A 22,118-nucleotide genomic window follows, 5' to 3' on the forward strand; every position below is an offset into this window, starting at 1 on the left:
TTCCAGCGGTTTGAAGGGGCTGATCAGAATGGACCCATGACAGATCCGTTTGGCATGTGATTGATGCAGTGGCAGTAGAGAAAGTTGCAGAACGTGTAACTGTGGCAGAGTAAGTAAGATGTGATGGAGTAGTGGATTGTTTAGTGAACAGTTTTCTTGCATCTGCAAAAGAAATGTTATTTTCATATTTCATTTTATTGATTTTTGATTCAAGCTGCCAAACAGGACACGATTTAGAAGAAGACAAATGTTGGCCACCACAGTTAGCACAAACAATGTCCTCCTCACAGTCGTTACCCTCGTGGCTGCCAGCACAACGATGACATTTGACAGGTTTAGCACATGATATAGAACCAAGTTTGACATTTAAAACATCGGAGTGGATTTGAGATATACATATCCACTCCGATATTAACAAAACCAGCTTTGATTGATTGCGGTAAGGAAGAACGCGCAAAAGTGAACAGGTAAGTATGAGTTTTGGTGACAACTCCATCGTTGATTCTGGTGAAACGTTTGACAAATGTAACACCTTGATCCTCCAGTTCAGACACAATTTCTTGTTCTGACATATCAGACAGGCATCGAGCTCTGTCCCGAACAATTCCCCGACACGAGTTCAGTGTTCTGTGCACAGACACAGCAACATCAACATTGGCAAACTGAGTAATTGATAAAAGGTTCAGAGATTGCTGTCCCCGTGCACACTGCACAAGTAAGGAGCCAGACCGAAGACGGGTTACATTTTTTACTACACCACGAATTCCGGAAACAGCTTTTGATGATCAGCAGCCTTGATCACAAGGAAGCGAGCCCAAGCGTTATTGTTTTGAGACACATTGTCAGTTGAAATATCATTTTCAAGTCTTCTCTTCTTTTCATGACGAGTTGAACCAGGTAGGTGTTGCGCCATAATGAAAGGAATTTATTCAGCAACCAAGTTCCCCACCCGCCATCGAGTGTCAAAAAAGACGATGCTGAAGAGGAAGCCAGTCTATAACACCAGGGTTACAGGGATGGTATACTCCAGTAAATACAACACGAAAAGCTATATTTGTCTACCAAAAGAAATGCCCAGCTGGTTCGGCCCGTGACAGAACATTGGAAACATATAGAAGTCGGAGGTTGACATCACCAGATTGGCCCATGAGCCACCGCCTTCTGGCATAGGACTCTAGGCAATAAGTACATTGGCATAGTTGTATATAATTGATCATCATAAATTATTTGATATGATGTTTCTGAAATGATCTTTTCCATGCACAGGGCATGGCGTGACCAGCCGATTGATAGAATCGGGCCAATTCTACCACCCGTCTAGGCAAAGTAAGGGTCGAAGTGGTGTGTTGGGCACCAGAATCCCGTCCTCTGCTGACACAGGGGCGCAACCCACAGCAAACGGGCTGCCCACTTTGGTCGCCTCTTACGACCAGCAATGGGGTGCTGTGGAAATATTCTACCCCGGTTCCACACGGGGGAAGAGCTATTAGCGCTACCCAGCACTCACCACGAGGAGGTTGCTCTTCACGAGTGCCTTTTTCAACATTATTATCAATATCAACATCATCATTATGTTGAATATCAATATCATTATTATCTAGTAAAGCGATCAATTCAGCTCTTCTCATTCAAGAATAACCTCTCAGCCCACTGTTTTTTGCTTGAGCTTTGAGTTCTCTAACAGTCTGGGGTTTGTTGTATTCCAAACCGAGTAAATCGATCAATTCAGCTTTTCTCATTCGAGAATATCCACGTAGACCACGTTGCTTTGCCATAGCCTTCAACTCTCTGACAAAAACCATTGTGGTTGAATGGTATATGCAAAATGAGTCAAATGTCTAATTGGTTGTTTTTCATATATCTAAATACGTATTCTCCCCAACCTATTCCTCTCATTGATGTAATCTCTCTTCCTAGCATAAATAATCTTGTTCCTGACCCTATCAGCACCGTGTTTCTTACATAAACAAAAAACGACCTTTGACCCCTATCCCACATACAGAACACGTATAGTTAATGTTTCCGCGCCTGATGTAATAATTGTGTATGCCGCAGTAAATATCAACACAGCGTCGGTTACATAGAGTTGGCTTACCCATGAGTGTAAATCTGCACTGATTCATGGTTTATACTCTATCATATCATTTGTCTAAATGCAAATCACATCTACACTACTGAGGGCAGTCAGCCAACGCTATTTATAGATTAGCTGCCGCTTTAACTAGGTCATGGTTTATGCTAAGTTATGGTATAGCTGAAAATTGCAACAGCTGATAACCCAATTATCACAAATATGACCTCATGGTTTTTCTGAGCCTCTGACGGTGTATAAAACTGACTCATTGTTGGTCTCGGTATTGGGTCAAGTTTTTTCCCATAAATGAGGAAGTATTCGTGCATGGCAGATTCGACATCCTTAAACGTTTGAATTGAATGTCCTTCCTTACGTAGTTCTTCATGAATAAAGTCTAATCTATTCATTCTCTGCCGCGCCCATTGTGACAGAGCTTTTATGAGTTGTTCTAATGCTTTGTTATGTCGTTTACGCTCCTCTTCAACTTCTTTCGCGTTTGATTCCCTCATACTAGAAAATAAAAATTTACTCCCCGAAAAAGCTAGAGCATTAACAATAGCTCCACCGACCATCATCGCATTTGTTGCCATATTCAAATGTTTAATAATATAAAATATTCAAATGTTTAATTACTTCATTATGTCTTCCGGGATAAGCCCTTGTTTGATGAGCATATCTTTCGTTGCCCTCGCTAATCCTATATCCACAATCATCATACCGATCTCATATCCATTAAAATCTAGCTTGGGAGGTGTGGCTTTAGTAATCATTTTAGCTATACGGGCATAGCCAATGGCCAAGCCGGTGACCACCGCTGAATGATACGTTGCGTTTACCAACATTTTACCGTCTGTAACTGGAGTAGTCATGCTTCTTATAGCATTATATGGGGGCTAACCTCTAATTGAACTTGTTGTTGTGGCATCGGGGGTGACGTTTTCTCTTCTTCGGTCTTATAAAACAACCATACAGCCGCTATACCAGCAACTCCTATTAGTGCCCATGTTTTAATATTTGAATTATTGTTTAGTTTCGCTTTGCGAGTGAGTCCTCCCATCCTGCCTGCGGCTATTTTTGGGGGGTTCTTAGTAACTCTGGGTTGTTTTTGTGTTTGTGGTGCAATCGCTGGTATTTCCTCATTCACTCCTTGTTCCGCAATCTGTTGTGGTTGTGCAGTCATTTCCTCGTTCACAATCTGTTGTGGTGTCACCTGTTGAGTCTCTATTATTATTAAGTGGGCACGTATGTTTAAATTGACAATACCTAGCCGTTATTAAAGCTGTGGTGAGTGGAGCTAAGAACATTCCGTATCTATGATAAAACTCACAGCTCACTGAGCTTATAGCATGTTCCATGAATGGGTCTTTCTCGAGAGATTCGCATAAATACATGCGATGTTCTGCCGGGATAGGGAGAAACGTACTAGCTACGACTGTGTATAGTTGTAATATAGCCGACCCTATCGTTTTAGTCATGGTAGCTCCCAGTCTAGACTCGTAACGCGCGTACAGATTTTTAATCTCTGCGTCGGTCATGTTATCAATTTTTTCGATGGTATAAGTTTCCCCCAAATATTGGGAACATTTTCCACCAGCTACCAAAGCGGCGAGTCTTTCTCTATGTTTATCTAAAGATTTATCTACATGTTGATCTGCATGTTGATGTGTATGTTGATCAACATCAGATTCTTTGAGCATTTGTTCGATGAGTTCGTCGCATTCCATAATGTAATACCTAAGGAGATATTTAAGTCTAACATAATATAATATGACATATCCAATACAACACGTAATAATGAACTGTTGCGAAAGAATGAGGATTTCAAACCACATTATGTCATATTAACCCCTAATGTTCAATTTATCGTAATTTTGCTACATTTTGCTACATTTTTGCTATAATTTTGCCACATTTTTGCTAGATTTTGCTAAGCAATTGCATAAGCAGCTGGTTGATCGGTTTTTAATACAAGTTTACAGTGCTTCGTTGCCGATAACAGTTTTCTGACTTTATCTCGTTCGAGCTTGGTATAAATAACATCATTTTCGCGTAAACATTCCTCGAATGAATCTCGATCTTTGCAATGAAACAGTGCTACCCATTTGGTCTGCTCTCTGAGATCTTTCAGGACAGAGTTGTATTTTTGAGTAAATACCCAAACGCTATGCTGAGTATGCCGTCCGGAGAGTGCTAAATACGAAAGCATATCTTTCTTTTTTGTGAGTTCTTTACTCGCGCTGCAGTCCTCTATTACGAAAAGGGTTGATTCTCCTTTGTATGTTTCGTGACATACTCGTAAACAGTCTTGTAAACGATCGCCCGGATCGACTCTGTGTACCCCGTCGTCATTCATTACCCAGTCTCTTGATAGGTATGTTTTATTAACGCTTATAGTCGGACACAGAATAATAATATGATCGAAAACGTCCCTATAATGACTTCATAAAATATCTAGAATAAAAGCTGTTTTTCCACAGCCCGTTTGCCCACATATGATAGGGCAGTGCGGATCTTTAGGTAAAAGATTATTAATAGATTGCTTGCACGAATCGTCCATTCTGTATATTAAGTTGCGCATCCATAATCACGTACAAATATATGTTTAATTTACCAGCCGTTTCCTGGAGCTTCGTTATCTGTATAGTGACACCCTCGCTAGCATTTTCTATTCTCCTCCCACTGCCGTGTAGTTGGTCATCGTCCGTTGTTCGCATGTCGAGCCATAGCATGTACTTCGTGGTGAGGTATTCACCCATCGATATACCCCCGAGAGACAGATCTTTCGCGACCGCGTTAACTTCCGGGCTTCGTTTTATAGAAGGAAGTTTTTTAATCTCATCCCACTGGTGATACGCTAGCATTCCTTGGCTATATAGTTGATTAGGAACGCCCTCGATAGTCAATTCTACTTTTGTAATCTTGGGATTGTAGAACTTCTCGGTATTTCTTTTAAATGCATCGGAGTGGTCCTCGAACAACATTAAAATACCCTTCAACGACCTCGTGGGGACGTTTAGATTGATATTCCACATCATATCTTTTTTGTCCCTCGTGATCTTTCGGTGTCGAAGCACGCGATCGTACAAAATGGCTAAACTTCCTTTATACTGGTTACAAATTTGTCTGGCTAATTCGGGATCTGTTATCATATCGTACTCCAGCGAGATATTGTCAATGGAATAGCTAGCATCCTCACCACCGGTTTTGATTACTCTGCCGTAGTCATTAAAAGTGAGTTCGTATTGTAACCTATCGCCTAGGGATGCTTGATAAAAGGGCATGTGGGAATCTAGTAATTCAAAGTCTAGGGGAATATAGAATCGGTTACCTAATGCGTTGGCAACGGACTGATCTTTTACGATGGTACTATCACCACTAGAAGCATCTACGCGCAGTCTTAATGTATTCCGATTACAAATACCTTGGTATTGTAAGTTTTCCCACTCTTTATCCGTTCTCCAGAGATCCATGTAACAATAGTATACATCGCTATCGTCGATACTCAAAACCTCATTACCGCTAATTTTAATGGCGATTTTCTTAACGATAGCACGACCTATGTTCTGAACGGGCTCCCTGTTAACGTCGGTAGAAGTCAAACTAATCGTAAATGCTAGTCGGACAGTTCCCTGACCTAACACATCGTGTGCGCTGAGATTAGGAAAGCGAACCAGAAGCGTTTGATTCTGATCGATGGTACTAGGGTTATTAGTTATAGTTACAGACTGAGGAATTGCTTTGACCCCTTATGGATCTCGAAGTCTACGTTGTGGGTTTAACTTGCGTCCGTATTGCGAAGACATTGTTATACTGAAATTATATAACCATAAGTTTAATATAAAAATGACTGATTTTGATCTAGATTATTTAGATAACCCGAATACAATCGAAGAGGGTACTGATGAAACCAGATTTTACGAATCTTAACGATGAACTTTTGAACCCAACCGTAAATGATGAACTTTTGAAACCAGCCGTTGATGATTATTACAATTCCTTTAAAGATGTTAGTCCTATTGTTCGTGACTATTCAAAGTTTACGATAGATAGTAAAGGAATATTGCGACTGCGTGGCGCTCCGGATATTGACCTTATGCATTATCGTACTCGTAAGCCCCTAACCTTGTCTACGATAGTCAATAAACACGGCATCAGCACTGTTCGTGATGAATTAGGTTTTGTAGACTACTCACGAGGAGCAAAACTTTCTGAAAAGACTACTTAGGTTCTTTGAACTGTGCGTACTGAACTCGGTAACATAGATAATTTGGAAGCTTCCTCGAAGGTGGCCTCGGACGGACTCAGAGAAATCTTGGATACCTTCTACGATAATTCCACGGTCAGTGTATCACCATACCCGGAGTTTAGTATTAGGGAATTACGAGGTCTTGACGAGGCAATGCGAACAATGCGGGGAGAACTCATGAATAGTACAGCCAAGCTATCCGAAATCAACCAGCATATAGCTTACGAGAAAACAAAACTTGAACAGGCTGACGATGAGTTCAGTAGACGTCGCGTTGCGGAAAGATTGCGTAACTTAGAAGAGGAAAGATCGGCCCGCCTTGAAGCTGCTTCCAGTAATAGAGAGGCACTTCGTTCACAAATCAGTCTAATTCGAGAAACTATCGATCAAGTCCTCAACGATGACACTACACTGGCCGATAAAACTAAAACATTGTTCAGAGAACAGGGAATAACCATTGCCAGTATTTTAACCGCGTTGGGATTTATTATATCGACTTTGACACTCGCGTTAACCGGTGGCACAGGTGGTACAGGTGGTAGCAGCGGATCACTGCCTATGTCGGATGGTATAAAAGAGTGGATAAAAAATCATTTAAAAGCATAAGGTTCAGCACTGGGAAAGCTCGCTGAGAAAGCCGCGGCCGCACTTCCCGGTATAATAGGGAGTGTTGTTTCCTGGCTCTTGAATTTATTAGCTAAGACCACCACTTGGCTTAGTCAAAACTTGTGGGCACTGATCGAACAATTGCAGGGCTGTTGTACGTATCCGCTAAGAACTATTTATCCAAATCGGTTCGCTAAGAACTATTTAACCAAATCATGAGTAAACCAGCCGCGACTCCACCTAATACAAGCCCTGTTTTTTCATCGATATGTTGTTGATTTTTAGCCGCAATATGCGGTGGTACTTGTGGTTGTGCGTCAGTAGATGTTTTAGTGATAGTAGATAACTGTGGTTTGACTATTCCCGTTTCGCCTGTGATTGTTTGCGTTATTGATTCGACGTTAATATCTGAATTTATACCTGGTTTTTGTTGATCGGTAGCGATAACAATTTTATTATTATAACCTATCACTTGACCGATCTTAAGTTCCATATTACTCGGAGACATGAATAATCCCGGCGCATAAACGTAGTCCACTTTGGATTGAGCGTACTGTAATACATCTTGATAACGCTTTATGGACGATGGTATGTCAACTGGTGAATTAATGGCGTCCTCCACGTTTTGGAGAAACTGTTTTTGCGCATCGAGTGCCGTCCCAGAGCCAATAATGGACGTTCGTGTTTGCGATTGTGCACCGAGAATTGCCCATACATAAGTTCTTATTGATTCATTAACTCTTACAAATCCTGGGTTAGTAAAATTATTTTCTGTTTTATCATTAAGAAATTCATTCCAAGCGTTTGCGGTATCGTTCAGTTGTATAAATTTTGTAACAATATAAATTAAACCACTCTTAAAACTCATAATATCCCCTCTCCAATCGTTACTCGAAAGTTCCCAGTCTTTATACCAATGATGTTTTTTTTAAAAATAATCAAACATTCTTGAGTAAAGTTTGCTGGTATTGAACAACTTAAACGCATTAAATTGACCTTTATTAACTTCTTTAACTAAATCATGGCTTTCTTCTTTGACGGTTATTTCCCCTGTGTAAGGAACACCTAGACCATGGTTTGCTCCTTTAATACGCCAATCTTTACTCGTAGAAATATTAAATTCCTGACAAATACGCTCATAAGCGAACCTATTGTACGGATTATTTGTGGAATTCCATGCTCGATCCTGCGGTAATGGAGCATTAATTTCTTTAAGTATGCGTCTAATCTGATAGTACACGTGAAATGATATAACAGACTTATTTAGTTCAAATCCTGGCGAATAAAGAGATAGGCCACATCCCGTTGTGGCACACCATATGGCAAAGTTTAACTGATTCTGCCAAAATTGCATCGGATTGTGAAACCAATCGTGCACCATTTTACGGCTAGTTGCCGTGACTCTGTACTTTTCAAAGATATCAGGGAATTTAACAAAAAATTTAGCACCAGATGCAGTTACTATAATCGATTGATTAGTAATGTATCTCGATTTCATATTTAAGTTATGATATAGTATCATTGTATATTTAATATGTATGTTACACTACCTGGAATAACAAATGGTCAGTCTATTGAACTGCTTCATACTATCGATAACTCAGCTGGACAACTCGAAGTAGCTCTATGCGATGTAACGTATTACCCGAGGTGGACCAATATAAATGCTGCAAGAGGTAATAATGAGATGTTTATATTAGGTGAAAACATTATTATTGATGACATTCGCATAATTATACCTGATGGGTATCACAGTGTATGCTCACTCAATGATGAATTTTTTAAGCCTAATGGAATTAGTCTCACACAAAATGAGTCGAATGGGATACTGAAATTCGACTCTGGAGAAAAGGATGTACAGATTTTAACGAACTTATCAGTTACACTTGGATTTGCACGCGGAATTAACACATTCTACAAGTCATCAGATCAGGGAGAGACATTACCCGATTTAGTTCCCTATAAAGAGTTGTGCATCAATCTTGATCAAATATGCACAACGAATAATATTCAACTAGAAAGTCCTTCAACTCTGCTCAGATCTGTTCCAGTGAAAGATGAAAAATATAATAGCGGTAGAACGGAATCCTTCTCATCATTACAATATAAAAAAATAAAACGTGGTATTATTTCAGACCTCAAAATTTCTGTATTAGATGTAAAACACCAACCTGTACATATAGGATACTTAAGTGTCACAATCCATATCATAAATAATGGTTGATTCCATATTTAAGTTATGATATAGTATCATTGTATATTTAATATGTATGTTACACTCCCGGGAATAACAAATGGTCAGTCTGTTCAACTGCTTCATACTATCGATAACTCGGATGGACAACTCGAAGTCGCTCTATGCGATGTAACGTATTACCCGCTGTGGACCAATATAAATGCTGTAAGAGGTAATAATGAGATTTTCACAGTATTTTTATTAGATGAAAAATATATTATTGACAAATCCATTATTATACCTGATTGGTATTACAGCGTATGCTCACGCAATGATGAAGTTTTTAAGCCTAATGGAGCTAGTCTCACACAAAATGAGTTGAATGGGATGTTGAAATTCGACTTTGGAGAAAAAGGTGTACAGATTTTAACAAACTTATCAGCTACACTTGGATTTGCACGCGTAATTAACACAATATACAAGTCATCAGATCAGGGGGTTAAATTACCCGATTTAGTTCCCTATAAAGAGTTGTGCATCCATCTTGATCAAATAAGCACGACGGATAATATTCAACTAGAAAGTCCTTCAACTCTACTCAGATCTATTCCAGTGAAAAATGAAAAATACAATAGCGGTAGAACAGAATCTTTCTCATCATTACAATATAAAAAATTAAAGCGTGGTATTATTTCAGACCTCAAAATTTCTGTATAAGTTGTAAAACACCAACCTTTACATATAGGATACTTAAGTGTAACACTCCATATTATAAATAATGGTTGATTCATCAGGCCCTGGAACGCTCAGACAATGTAATACAATTGCGCTTTCCGATCTCGGAGACACAGAAGGATACGGTAGACCCAGTACCGATGGTAAGTTATACGCTTAACACTTACAAGATAATGTATACAAGCGGAAAGAAGTTACATATACGGGTAATCTAGAAGATTTAAATGATGTCGACGTTGTTAGTAGACTCCTTAAAAAAACCACTTCGTACAATCTTACTCCCAACGATGATAATAAATGGACTATGGTCGAAGCAAACATCGAGTGGCTATTGAATATCGTCATTACCCCACCGTATGTGATGATGGGTAAGGCACATAATTTAACTAAGATAATAAATAGTGGGATCGTACTCGCGGCTTATATCCCATCAAAACGAAAAAGTGTGTTAGTCTCTCCCCTGCCAGAAAACCCAGGTCATATGTTATATAGTCGTCCGGCCTTAAAAAATGTTACTTTAAATTTGGTTACTGAATTCGATGATATTAAACAGAACTTTAGTGCAATACCTAATCTTTCTACACTTATAATTGAAGTCTTGCTCGGAGATGTACCGGTAGATGCCTTCAAAATATTATCAGGTCTATCGATTAAATGGCTCAAGAAACACGAGCGTCAACGCTGCAGTATTATTCATATCGGAGCATCATCCGTTGCAACCCTCGAGCGGGTCCAAATTATTAAAAGTGACAGCATTTCTCTTTCTAAGATATTCTTGCCGTAAAATATACATTTGATAAGGTTGATGTATACTCTCAAAACATTTAAGCAAGACCAATTAAAGACTATTATATGATCGTAATATACACTATGGGTTTATATCCAGCGCTCGATGAAGCATTTGAAAAGATGGATACTGTTGATGGATTTCGATTACATCAAATAAGCAACATAAAACATCGAATAGAGATGGATAGGGAGTTGAGACTTGGATTGTATAAAAAGTATCGCAGAGCCGTGAATGCTCTGGACGGAGTTGACACCGCGCTTGTAGCAGCTGGCATGGGACTCGGTGTAGCAGGTGTTGGTTTATTATCAACTATAATCGCCGCGCCTATCGTGCTCGGCATGGAAATAGCCGCTGGAGTCTTGGGACTGGCAGGAATAACGATAAAATTCATTTCTCGTAGGTTGCAAAAGAAAGCATTAAAACACGATAAGATTCGGATACTCGCCGAAGCCGAAGTGCTGTCCGAACTCACCAAATACAACGTAATGAAGCATGAGATTCGATCAAAATCTCATAAGACCAGTGGTATTAGCGAAGATGAGAAAAAAAAGTTCATAGAACAGGGGAGGCAACAAGCGCGTCAATTATTCCGTGCCAAAACCAAAGAACTGGTTGGAGATTAAAAATAGATTGCTTACTATCGTTAGATCACATTTAGACAAATGCTTACATAAATATATAATAATGGAGAATTACAACCCAACAATCGAAAAAGCTATTAAATGGAGAGAATTACCACAAGGTTTTTATTATATCAGTGATGTCAAACCAACCAAATACGGTTATCAATTGTTTCTTATCAATTTCCAAGAAGAGTGTAGTTATATAGTCTGGTCTCCTAGTAAAATGAACGAAGAACTTAATAAAAATGTTGAATATCGCTTTATTGATAAAAATAATAAAGAATGTTTTCATTACCATTTAGGCTCATCTGAACTAATGACAACATTGATTGGCCCCAGGTATTGGTGAGCTAGAGTCAATTTAACTTAATCGCATGACTATCGTTGAATCGCATAGTCATTTTGGCATAAAAATTCCCTCTGTAGTGGTGGTATAGGTATATAAATCTGGCTCCAGTGGAGTTGCGCCAGAACCCCCATTACCTATACTACTCCCTGGTTCAAATCGAAGACACATAGATTCTGACAATAACCTCGTCTGACGAGAATACATCAATTCGATCTAACTATTGACTATTTTTTTAGTAATTGAAGCATGTGACAAAGAATCAATCAAGCGTAATCCTTTTGCAATCTCCAAAGATTTCGCTGGTATCTGCGGAGAGGTTTCAAATGTCACTTAACTTCGTTCCGGTTCTCTCCATGTGGAGTGTTCAAAGAATGAGTGAGTGAGTTAAAGTTTAACGTCACATCGGCAATATTTCAGCCATATCGTGACGAAACAAAATTTGACATTAACAATATATATTAAACTGTAAAAAATTCTGCCGACGAAGAGCAGTACAATAACTAGAATATCACAGATTTTCGTGAAACTAGTTTGAGAACAAGTAAAAATAGATAGCTAACTAATAATTTAACAACACATTTTTAAAACGGGCTATAGATCGCCACCAACTGAAGGTTGATCACCGCGCTGGGAACCATGGGGACTAACAGTACTTTTGCTACCTGCATGGACCCCAGTCGGATTTACATCATCCCTTCAGTTGTTGGCGATGGCTGACAAATTTAGCCAAACATTAAAATGACACATATACTACTATTAAAAACGTGGAAGAAATAAATATACTTTGAAAGACATGGTCTTACATACCCTCTCAGGGGGACAATAATTTTACACTACTTTAACCCCCTTCGAGGATATAGCCACTAACAATCTCAGTTATTGATTTCTTCAACCAATTTCAAAATAAATTTATTTTACAAAACATAACAATCAAAATTTGTGAATTAAGTCAATTTCTTTTAAAAAAGCAAGAATTAAATGAGAACTTACCTGATGAAAAAGATCCTTGAGCGATGAAACTTTGAAATATTTATCCCTTGTGATGGAAAACTCAATGCAGTCAAGCAGGACATGCTTGACCGTGATTCTTTCATCACAAGGGATGCAGAATGGAGGATCTTCACCTTTCAACAAATATTCATGAGTATATCGAGAATGGCCAATACGACATCGTCTTAATACGACCTCTTCAAATCTGTAGGTATAACCAGTATTTGCTTTTATTGCATGTAATTTATTTATACCCACTTGGGTGTCCCACTTCTTCTGCATTAGATCTCTGATGTAACATCTAATAACAGGTCTATAATCATTATAGGGTATGAGAAGTGGTGTCACAGATTTGTTGAGTGCTGCCTTAGCAGCAGCAGCAGCCATTGTGTTACCAACGATCCCAACATGGCTGGGTAACCAACAAAAAACGATGTCGTATTGGCCAGTAGCAAGATAATTAAATAACTCAAGAATTTCAATTAAAAATGGATGTTTACAAGACATATTTTTAATAGCCTGAAGGCAGGAAAGTGAATCTGAAAAAATAATGAATTCTTTATATTTGGATTTGTTCTTGATATATTTTAGTGCTGTTAAAATTGCGTGTGCTTCTGCTGTGAATATGGAACTATTATCGGGTAATCGTGAAGCTACTGTTCTGGATCCAATGACTGTGGCACTAGCAACTGCGCCACCATCCTTGGATCCATCTGTAAATATAGATTTATAAGTGTCATAAGTGTTTCATAATTGATTGTATTCTTGTTTATAAATTAGTGGATGTGTATCAGATTTCTTAAGTCTAGTTAATGTGAGGTCTACATTTGGCCTTACCATTTGCCAAGGAGGCGATAAAAAAAGTTGTGTGGGAGCTATATCTTGAAAGTTAATGTTCGCAGCAGAAACGACTGATTTTATTCTTATTCCAAGTGGTGGAACAAGAGATATTTTCTTATTGTTAATATCTTCGTAAAGAGGATTAAATACGCAATTAAAAGCTGGATTTGACTGATTAGAATATAATTTAGTGATGTAGTGTAAAGATAGTTTCAGACGGCGTTGTTTAAGAGAGGGCTCATCCGCTTCAACAGATAGACTTGGAATAGGAGAAGTGCGAAAGGCTCCAAGGCAAAGCCTCAGTCCTTGGTGATGGATAGTATCTAGTTTTTTAAAATTACTTTTACATGCTCCACCATAGACGATGGAGCCGTAATCAAGTTTTGAACGGATCAATGACCTGTATAAGTGTAAGAGGGTTGTCTGATCCCCTCCCAATAACAAATCGAGCGCCTTCAGGCATTTAGCTTTAAGTGATTTAATGTGTGGTAAGAAAGTTAAATGGCTATCAAAGATGAGTCCCAAGAATTTGGCCTCCTTTACAACTTTGATAGGGGTGCCATTCAAAAATAATTCAGGGTCTTTATGCGGCTTATATTTTCTGCAGAAGTGTATACAGTTAGTTTTAGATTTAGAAAATTTAAACCCGTTTTCGAGAGACCACTTATGAATTTTATTGAGACAGATCTGTAACTTACGGAAGCCTTTTAGGGCCATTTAAAAAAAACAACATTTCGATACTATCTTGAAATTTCAAGATACTAAGTTGAAATTTCAAAATACTAAGTTGAAATTTCAAGATTATTCACTTCAAACTTATTTTTACATCTTAGGATGTTAAAAACTTATTATCTTGAAATTTCAACTTAGTATCTTGAAATTTCAACTTAGTATCTAGAAATTTCAAGATAGTAAGATGGTATCGAAAAAAACCAAAAAAACCAAATGGCCCTAAAAGGCTTCCGTAGTAACTGCCTCTCTATGGTATGCACATTTTTACCACAACAAGATATATTAAAATCATCCACGAACAGTGATCCATCCACTGAATCACTTAAAACCTTGGGACAGACTATTTATTTTGATACTAAACAAGGTAACAGACAAAATACTGCCTTGTGGGTCACCCTGATCCTGATTATAATGGTCAGACAGGGTGGTACCCACTCGGACTTGAAATTGTCTGTCTGTTAAAAATTGTGATATAAAATGAGGTAAACGACCTCTCAAACAAAAATCATGTAAATCCTTTAAAATGCCATGCTTCCAAGTAGTATCGTATGCTTTCTTAAGATCAAAGAAAATTGATACTACGTGTTGCTTATTTACAATAGCATTTTTCACAAAGGATTCTAATCGTACTAAATGGTTGATAGTACTTCTATTTTTTCGGAAACCACATGGGATATTTGTAATTAGATTATTGGTTTCCAGATACTAAATTAATCTATTATTAACCATTCGTTCCATTGTTTTACATACGCAACTTGTTAAGGATAGAGGTCGATAGTTAGAGGGATCTGTATGATCCCGGCCAGGCTTTGGTATTGGGACTACAATGGCATTATGCCACGAAGGAGGAAAATTCCCTGATGTCCATATTTGATCAAATATGTCTAAAAGTGTCTCCAGACATGATTCAGGTAAATGTTTTAAAAGCTGGTAGTGTATGTTATCAGCTCGCGTCGCTGTGTCATGAGCTTGCCCAAGGGCTGTATGTAGCTCATTTAATGAGAAGATTTCATTATAGTCGTCACCATTATCAGAAGTGAAATTTACTTTGATCTTTTCCTGTTGTTTCTTAAATTTTTGAAACTCCGGGACATCATTAGATGTTGAAGAATGTTTTGCTAACGTTTCTCGACTTTTTTTCTTCTAATATCAGTTTTATCCGTTAATAACGTGTCACCTTCCTTAAGATGGTGAACAGATGATTTTGAACCTTTGCCTTTTATTTTTTGCACCATATTCCACACCTTGGATATTGGCGTGCGGGAATTTATTTGGGAGACATAGTTCCTCCAAGACTGATGCTTATTTTGTTTAAAGCACGTAGTGCCTTGGCATTTGTATTTTGACCTTATCTAGATTATGGACTGTAGGATGGCGGCGGAAATACTTTTCCGCTTTCTTCCTATATATTGTGCCTGTTTGCATTCGTTGTTAAACCATGGTATACGAATATGTGGAATTGCAGAGGACTTTGGAATTGCTTCATCAGCAATTTCATTCAGCATGTCCGAAAACAACTGTATCGGATCTTGAACATGTTGAAAAATGTCAGGTGTTAATTTTTCAGTGGATAATAATTCATATAATGACCAATCCGCCTTTGTAAAATTCCACCGTGTTGTTGGTGGACAGTCAGTAGTGTTAACAGTTTTAAGGATGGTAGGGAAATGGTCACTTCCACAGAGGTCATCATGAACTGACCATTCGAATTCCTTGTAAAGGTTTCAATCTGTGATTGACAGATCCAGTGCTGAATATGTACCTGTAGCAGGATGTAAATAAGTGTTTGAATCATCATTAAATATGCAGAGATTGTTGTCCGAAATAAAGTCTTCAAGCACTTTTCCTTTACTGTTTGTATTTGGACTTCCACATAGAGGGTTTTGTCCATTTAAATCACCCATGATGATACAGGGCTTTGGTAGCTGATGATAGAGATTCTGAATATCAGCCTGCTGAAGAGTTTTTGAAAGAGGAATATACAAGGAGCACAAAGTAAGTGCAAAGTAAGTCGGACAGCTACAGCTTGAAGATTTGTATTGAGGGGAACAGTACTATGGATGATGCCTTGCCTGATCAATATAGTAGAACCTCCAGTAGCTTTCTCACCTGGAGGTGAAAATGAATGATAGCAATTGTATTGCCGTAAATCAAATACATCGCTGTGCTTAAGATAAGTCTCTTGGAGACACAGTGCTGATGGTGTTAAGTCCTGAATTAGCAATTGTATTTCATTAATAAAAATTCCTCTGCAATTCCACTGAATCAAAGGAGGCGTTTGAGTCATGGCGGCTCAATAGGTAACCTCACATGCGAGCGTGACGAACTCCTAGCACTGGCCTGTGAAGACCTCCATATCCAAAGGCCAAAAGGAGTTATCGACAGGCACCTCTGAAGGAGAGGGTGTCCTATGATGTTGTCTATTTAGCTTTTTTCTTTCTGTCTTTGTGATATGAACATTTCCAGGTTTTTCAATAGTTGGCAAAGATTGTGAATCAGTTTGTGATTCTGAAGATGATGTAGTGGGCTGACAATCTGATTTGTTGGACTGAATGACAGATGTTGTTTCTACTGGTTTAACGGAGTGAACCCATGTCAACTCAGTCTGACATTCTATTGATGAAGTGGCAGCAGAACGAGACACTGCAGCCGAATACGTTAAAGTTGATGGCAACTGATTAGCTACTTGCTTTTTGGCTTCCAGATAGGAAATATTGTTTTAATGTTTGAGTTTTAATATCTGGGATTCAGTTTTCCATAGTGGACAGGACTTTGACCAGGCCTCATGTTTGCCATTACAGTTGGCACACTTGACTTCTGCCCTACATTCACAACGCTGGCAAACCTTTGGTCGATCACAGGATTTGGAACCATGGCCAAACTTTTGGCAAGTATAACCCCGGAGTGGATTGGGACATACACCTCCACTCCGATATTAACATAACCAGCCTTAATTGAACGAGGAATATTTGGTCGATCAAATGTAAAGAGATAGGTGTTCAGGGGAGTGATAACACCATTGACCTTTTTGGTGAAACGTTTCACACCTGTTACGGCTTGATCCTTCAATTCTGAAATAATTTCTTGTTCGGACATGTCAGAAAGGCATCGAGCTCTGTCCCGAACAATGCCTCGACTTGAGTTTAGAGTCTTGTGTGCTGAAACAGCAACCTCAATATTGGCAAAGTGACTGATTGACAAGAGATTTAAAGATTGCTGTTTGTTCAGACACTCCACAAGTATAGAACCACTACCTTAGACGAGTGACATTTTTCACTTCTCCACAATGTCCGTTAATGGCTTTTGAAATAGCAAACGGATTCAATTTTAAAGGTAGTTTGTCAGCAGCCTCGATCACCAGGAATTGGGCTCATGAATCGTAGTTGTTGGGAATGTTCCCAGAATCATCATCTTCAAGACGTCTTTTTTTGTCGTTGCGAATTGAACCAGGTTGTTGGGTAGACATGGTGAAAGAAAAGTGTTTCAGCATACCTGCTCCCCACCCACTATCGAGTGTCAACAAGGACAGTGTTGTAGCGCATCTGATTTCCAGCATGAAAACACCAGGGATACAGGGATGTTATACTCCAGCAAATATGACTTGAATAGCTACATTTATCTACCAGATGTAGTGCCAGGCAGGTTCAGTCCATGACAAGAAACTGGAGACATACAGAATATAGAGGTCAACATCACCAGATTGGCCCATGAGCCACCGCCTTCTGGCGTAAGACTCTAGGCAATTTATTCCATCCAAAATTGTTAATTCATACAAGTTATGCATGGCCAAGACCAAAATATACATTAAAATACAACACAGGTGTGCATATTCAATATTACGCACAGGGCTTGGCATGCCCAGCCGATTGATAAGACCGAGTCCATCCTACCACCCGTCTAGGTGAAGTAAGGGTCGAAGTAGTGTGTTGGGCAAAGGAACACAGTTCCAGGAACCCGTGCCCTCAACTACCAGACTCCCTTCCTCCGCCGACACAGGGACCCAACCCACGGCAAACGGGCTGCCCAATTTGGTCGCCTTTTACGACCAGCAATGGGGTGCTGTGGATAAATTCTACCCCGAGTCCACACGGGGGAAGAGCTATTAGCGTTACCCAGCACTCACCAGGGGGAGGTTGCTCTTCACGAGTGCCAGGTTCAAAGAAACAGCAATCCGTCAGTCTACTCAAATTAAAAGAGTTTGCCAACATCAAGGTTGCTGTTTCTGAGCGCAAAACACTGAACTCATGTAAGGGCATTGTCCATGAAAGAGCACGCTGCCTGTCCAACATGACCGAAGAACAAATTGTCAAAGAACTTGTCCAGCAGTCAGTCACAGATGTGAAGCGGTTTATACTTACTGTCACGAAGAATGGTATTGTTGAACCGACCAACACCTACCTCTTCACTTTCGCTAGTTCAAAGATTCCACATTCGATTAAAACTGGTTATTGTAGCATTGGAGTGGATGTGTATATCCCCAAACCAATCCTGTGTCCTGCCATGCCTCTGCTGTTTGTTACCACTGCGGTGACAAACACAAGGCCACTGACTGCAGGAAGGATGTGAAGTGTTCAAACTGCGGTGGGAACCACATGGCATCTTCCAAATCCTGCCCTCTGTCTCAACACAAATTACAGATAATGAAAATGAAAACCTCTCCTATTACGAACCTAAGAAGAGGGTTGAAGGTCTTGCCACAACCCTTTCTACTCTCTCTTACTCTGCTGCTGTCTCACAAATTCACAAACAGGGAAAAAAAATTATTGAAAAAGAAGCAGCAAAAAGAACAGTTGCAACCACAAAAGGCCACCTCTCCTTTAGATGTACCATCAGAGGTCCATAACTCCTTTGGTCCTCTGGACATCCCCAACTCCATCCCCACCTGAAACCAATAGAAGTACTACAAAGTCGTCTACATGACTTCTTCATCCTGCCACTGGCACATGCTCTGCCCTAGATCTTTCACTGACGGATTCAAATATGTTAAATGAATTTGAATGGTCGGTGCTTGATGGCCTTTGTGGAAGTGACTATGTTCTAATCAATACTTACAACTATATTAATCTGTCTGACGAACCACCTTCAACAAGGTGGAACTTTACAAAGGCCAACTGGTCTTTATCCAAATACTATGTACTGAAAAAGTAAAATCTGTCACTTTTATGAATTATTCCTGATCATATACAACTTTTTTTTCGGATCAATTAAATGCTATTGGAGATGAAAACATTCCCAAGTCCTCTGCAAACTCTCATATACATTAACCATTGTTTTATAATGATTGTATACAAGCTAGGAAAAATAGGAAGAAAGCCGAGAAATATTTCCGCCAACATCCAACTGTCTACAACTTGAATATCGTTAAAATCACGAACGCCAAAGCGAGATGTACCTTCAAACAAAATAAACGTCAGTCCTGGAGGAACTATACTAGCCACATAAAGAAACTGTGCACGGAGAAAATATATTCTGGATTGAAATACAACACAGCAAGAACAAAATGATGCAGACGCTGTAGCAGCTGAATGATCGGACCATAAGAAAATGTCAACGGGACCTGAACAACGTCAGAAGATCAAAATGGAGTAGGGGGTCAAACGACAAAGTCACAAAGTCAATAACGGGTATGACCACCCTGTGCGTGAATCACAGCAGTGCATCGGCGACGCATGGAGTCCACCAAATGGGCATGGAAGGCCTGGGGAATGGCCTGCCATATCCTATCCTCCTCAAATCCTGTGCCAATTCACGGACGTCATCTGGAGGACGTGGAAGACGACGCAGACGGCGCTCCATTTCATCCCACACATGCTCTATTGGGGAGAGATCTGGAGAAATTGCAGGCCATGGCAGTAACATGACATTGTTATGGTGAAGGAAATCCATTGCGACCCTAGCCGTGTGAGGACAAGCGTTGTCCTGTTGAAATGTCAATCCCGGGCCATGACGTTGCAGGAAAGGAATGACCACAGGCCTCAGAATCTGATCTCTGTAGCCAACACCGGTGAGATTGCCCTGAACAACCACCAAAGGGGTTCGGTGCCGTGCTGTTATCCCACCCCAAATCATAACAGAGCCACCTCCAAAACGATTCCTCTCCACAATACAGTTGCGTGCATAACGTTCTCCCAAACGCCGGTAGACGCGTTGGCGCCCGTCACTGTGGGAAATGTTGAACCTCGATTCATCTGTAAAGACAACATTTCTCCACCATTTTCGAGGTTGGCGAACATGATTTCGACACCATCTTAGACGGTTGACTCGATGACGGTGTGTCAAGATGGGACGTATGGCAGGGCGTCGTGGTCGAATCCCGTACTGACGTAAACGATTCCTGACAGTGTTGGGATGGATACGGCGCAGACCAGGAATTGTCCGGGACGTCGTTACTGCCGGTTGGAACCTATGTCGGAGATGTGTAACTCGAATCCATCTGTCCTGTCTTGGCGTCGTTACTCGGGGACGTCCTGAACGTGGGTGGTCGGCAACGTCATTTGTGTTCTGATAATGCCTCACCAATGCCGATATCGTGTTACGATGACATTGGAAATGTGTTGCCACCTGTTGTTGCCTCATTCCCGCTCGGATCATTCCAATGGCTTCATGACGCTGTGCAGCTGTCAATCTTGGCATGATTTGCTTGTGATATGCTTGTGTCTGCGCCTGAGAAGTTTTGAATTTTTGAATGACCACAGATCCTGCTTTCCAAAGTGACAGCGAATTTTGAGTTGCACATGCTGTGTACAGCTGCACAGGATGCACGTGCAGTAACACATTGCACGTCCATAGGCCCCCATCAATGACATCATATCGCATGGCACGTGCATGAGCGTTTGAATGTCTCCAATAATTGCTGTGTTCAAACCTATCTTTCATATATGGACGGTGTGCCCTTATATCTATATTTTCTCCGTGCACAGTTTCTTTATGTGGCTAGTATATTGTCCAAAATCACTTCCCGCACACCCATGTTCAAGGTGGGAAACATGATTCAAAAGATTAAGGGCAAAGGATCTAAATCTGTAGTTCACAATCTCAAAGATGGTAATACACTTTTAAATAGTAAATCTGAAATTGCCAACAAATTTGGTGACACTTTGGCAAACCATTCCTCATCATCAAAACTATAATCCCCAATTTCAGAGGTTTCAAAATCAGCAGGAAAAGAAAAAAAGTCAATTTTAACTCCATGACTTTTGACTCCATGAATTACATACTGCCCTAGGGCAATCTCATGAAATTGCAGCAGGAGCCGACAACATCCACTATCAGCTCCTGAAACACTTGCCCGGTTCATGTTTAGAAACTTTACTTCATATATTTGATTAAATATGTACAACCGGAAGTTTCCCTCCTTCGTGGCACAACGCCATTCTTATTCCTATTCCAAAGCCTGGACAGGATCATACAGGTCCATTCAATTACCGTCCTATATCATTTACTAGCTGTGTTTGTAAAACCATAGAGCGCATGGTCAACAATCGATTAGTCTGGTACTTGGATACCAATAACCTCCTGAGGGACATCCAGTGTGGTTTCCGAAAAAAGAGAAGTACCATTGACCATTTGGTGCATTTATAATCATTATTTTGTCAACAAACAACATACTGTATCGATCTTTTTCGATCTAGAGAAGGCATATGATACAACGTGTAAGCATGGTATTTTTAAAGATTTGCATGAATTCGGATTGAGGGGCAAATTACTTCAGTTCATGTCTAAATTTTCAAACCACAGACAATTGTAAGTACGAGTGGGTTCTACCCTGTCTGATCATTTCGATCAGGTGTCGTGTCCCCATGATCCCCAGCGAGGTGGCCTAGCTTTTGTTACTGGTGGCCTATAGCCCGTGTTTTAAAAATGTACACATGGTATTGATTTGCTCAAATATGTTTCATAAATATAAATAAATATACCTTTGCATAAATGACTAAATTGTGAATATATTAACTTGGTC

At 39.8% G+C, this 22,118-nt stretch overlaps 1 protein-coding gene across 3 annotated transcripts in view; it reads left to right on the forward strand.

The window, feature by feature from the left end:
• LOC124151850 (glycine receptor subunit alpha-2-like) overlaps positions 1-22,118 on the forward strand; it is a 323,326-nt gene that overhangs the window by 172,924 nt on the left and 128,284 nt on the right. The window lies entirely within an intron of this gene.

This window comes from Haliotis rufescens, unplaced genomic scaffold (assembly GCF_023055435.1).
Source record: "Haliotis rufescens isolate VD_foot unplaced genomic scaffold, xgHalRufe1.0.p SCAF_7, whole genome shotgun sequence".
NCBI classification, from domain to species: domain Eukaryota; kingdom Metazoa; phylum Mollusca; class Gastropoda; order Lepetellida; family Haliotidae; genus Haliotis; species Haliotis rufescens.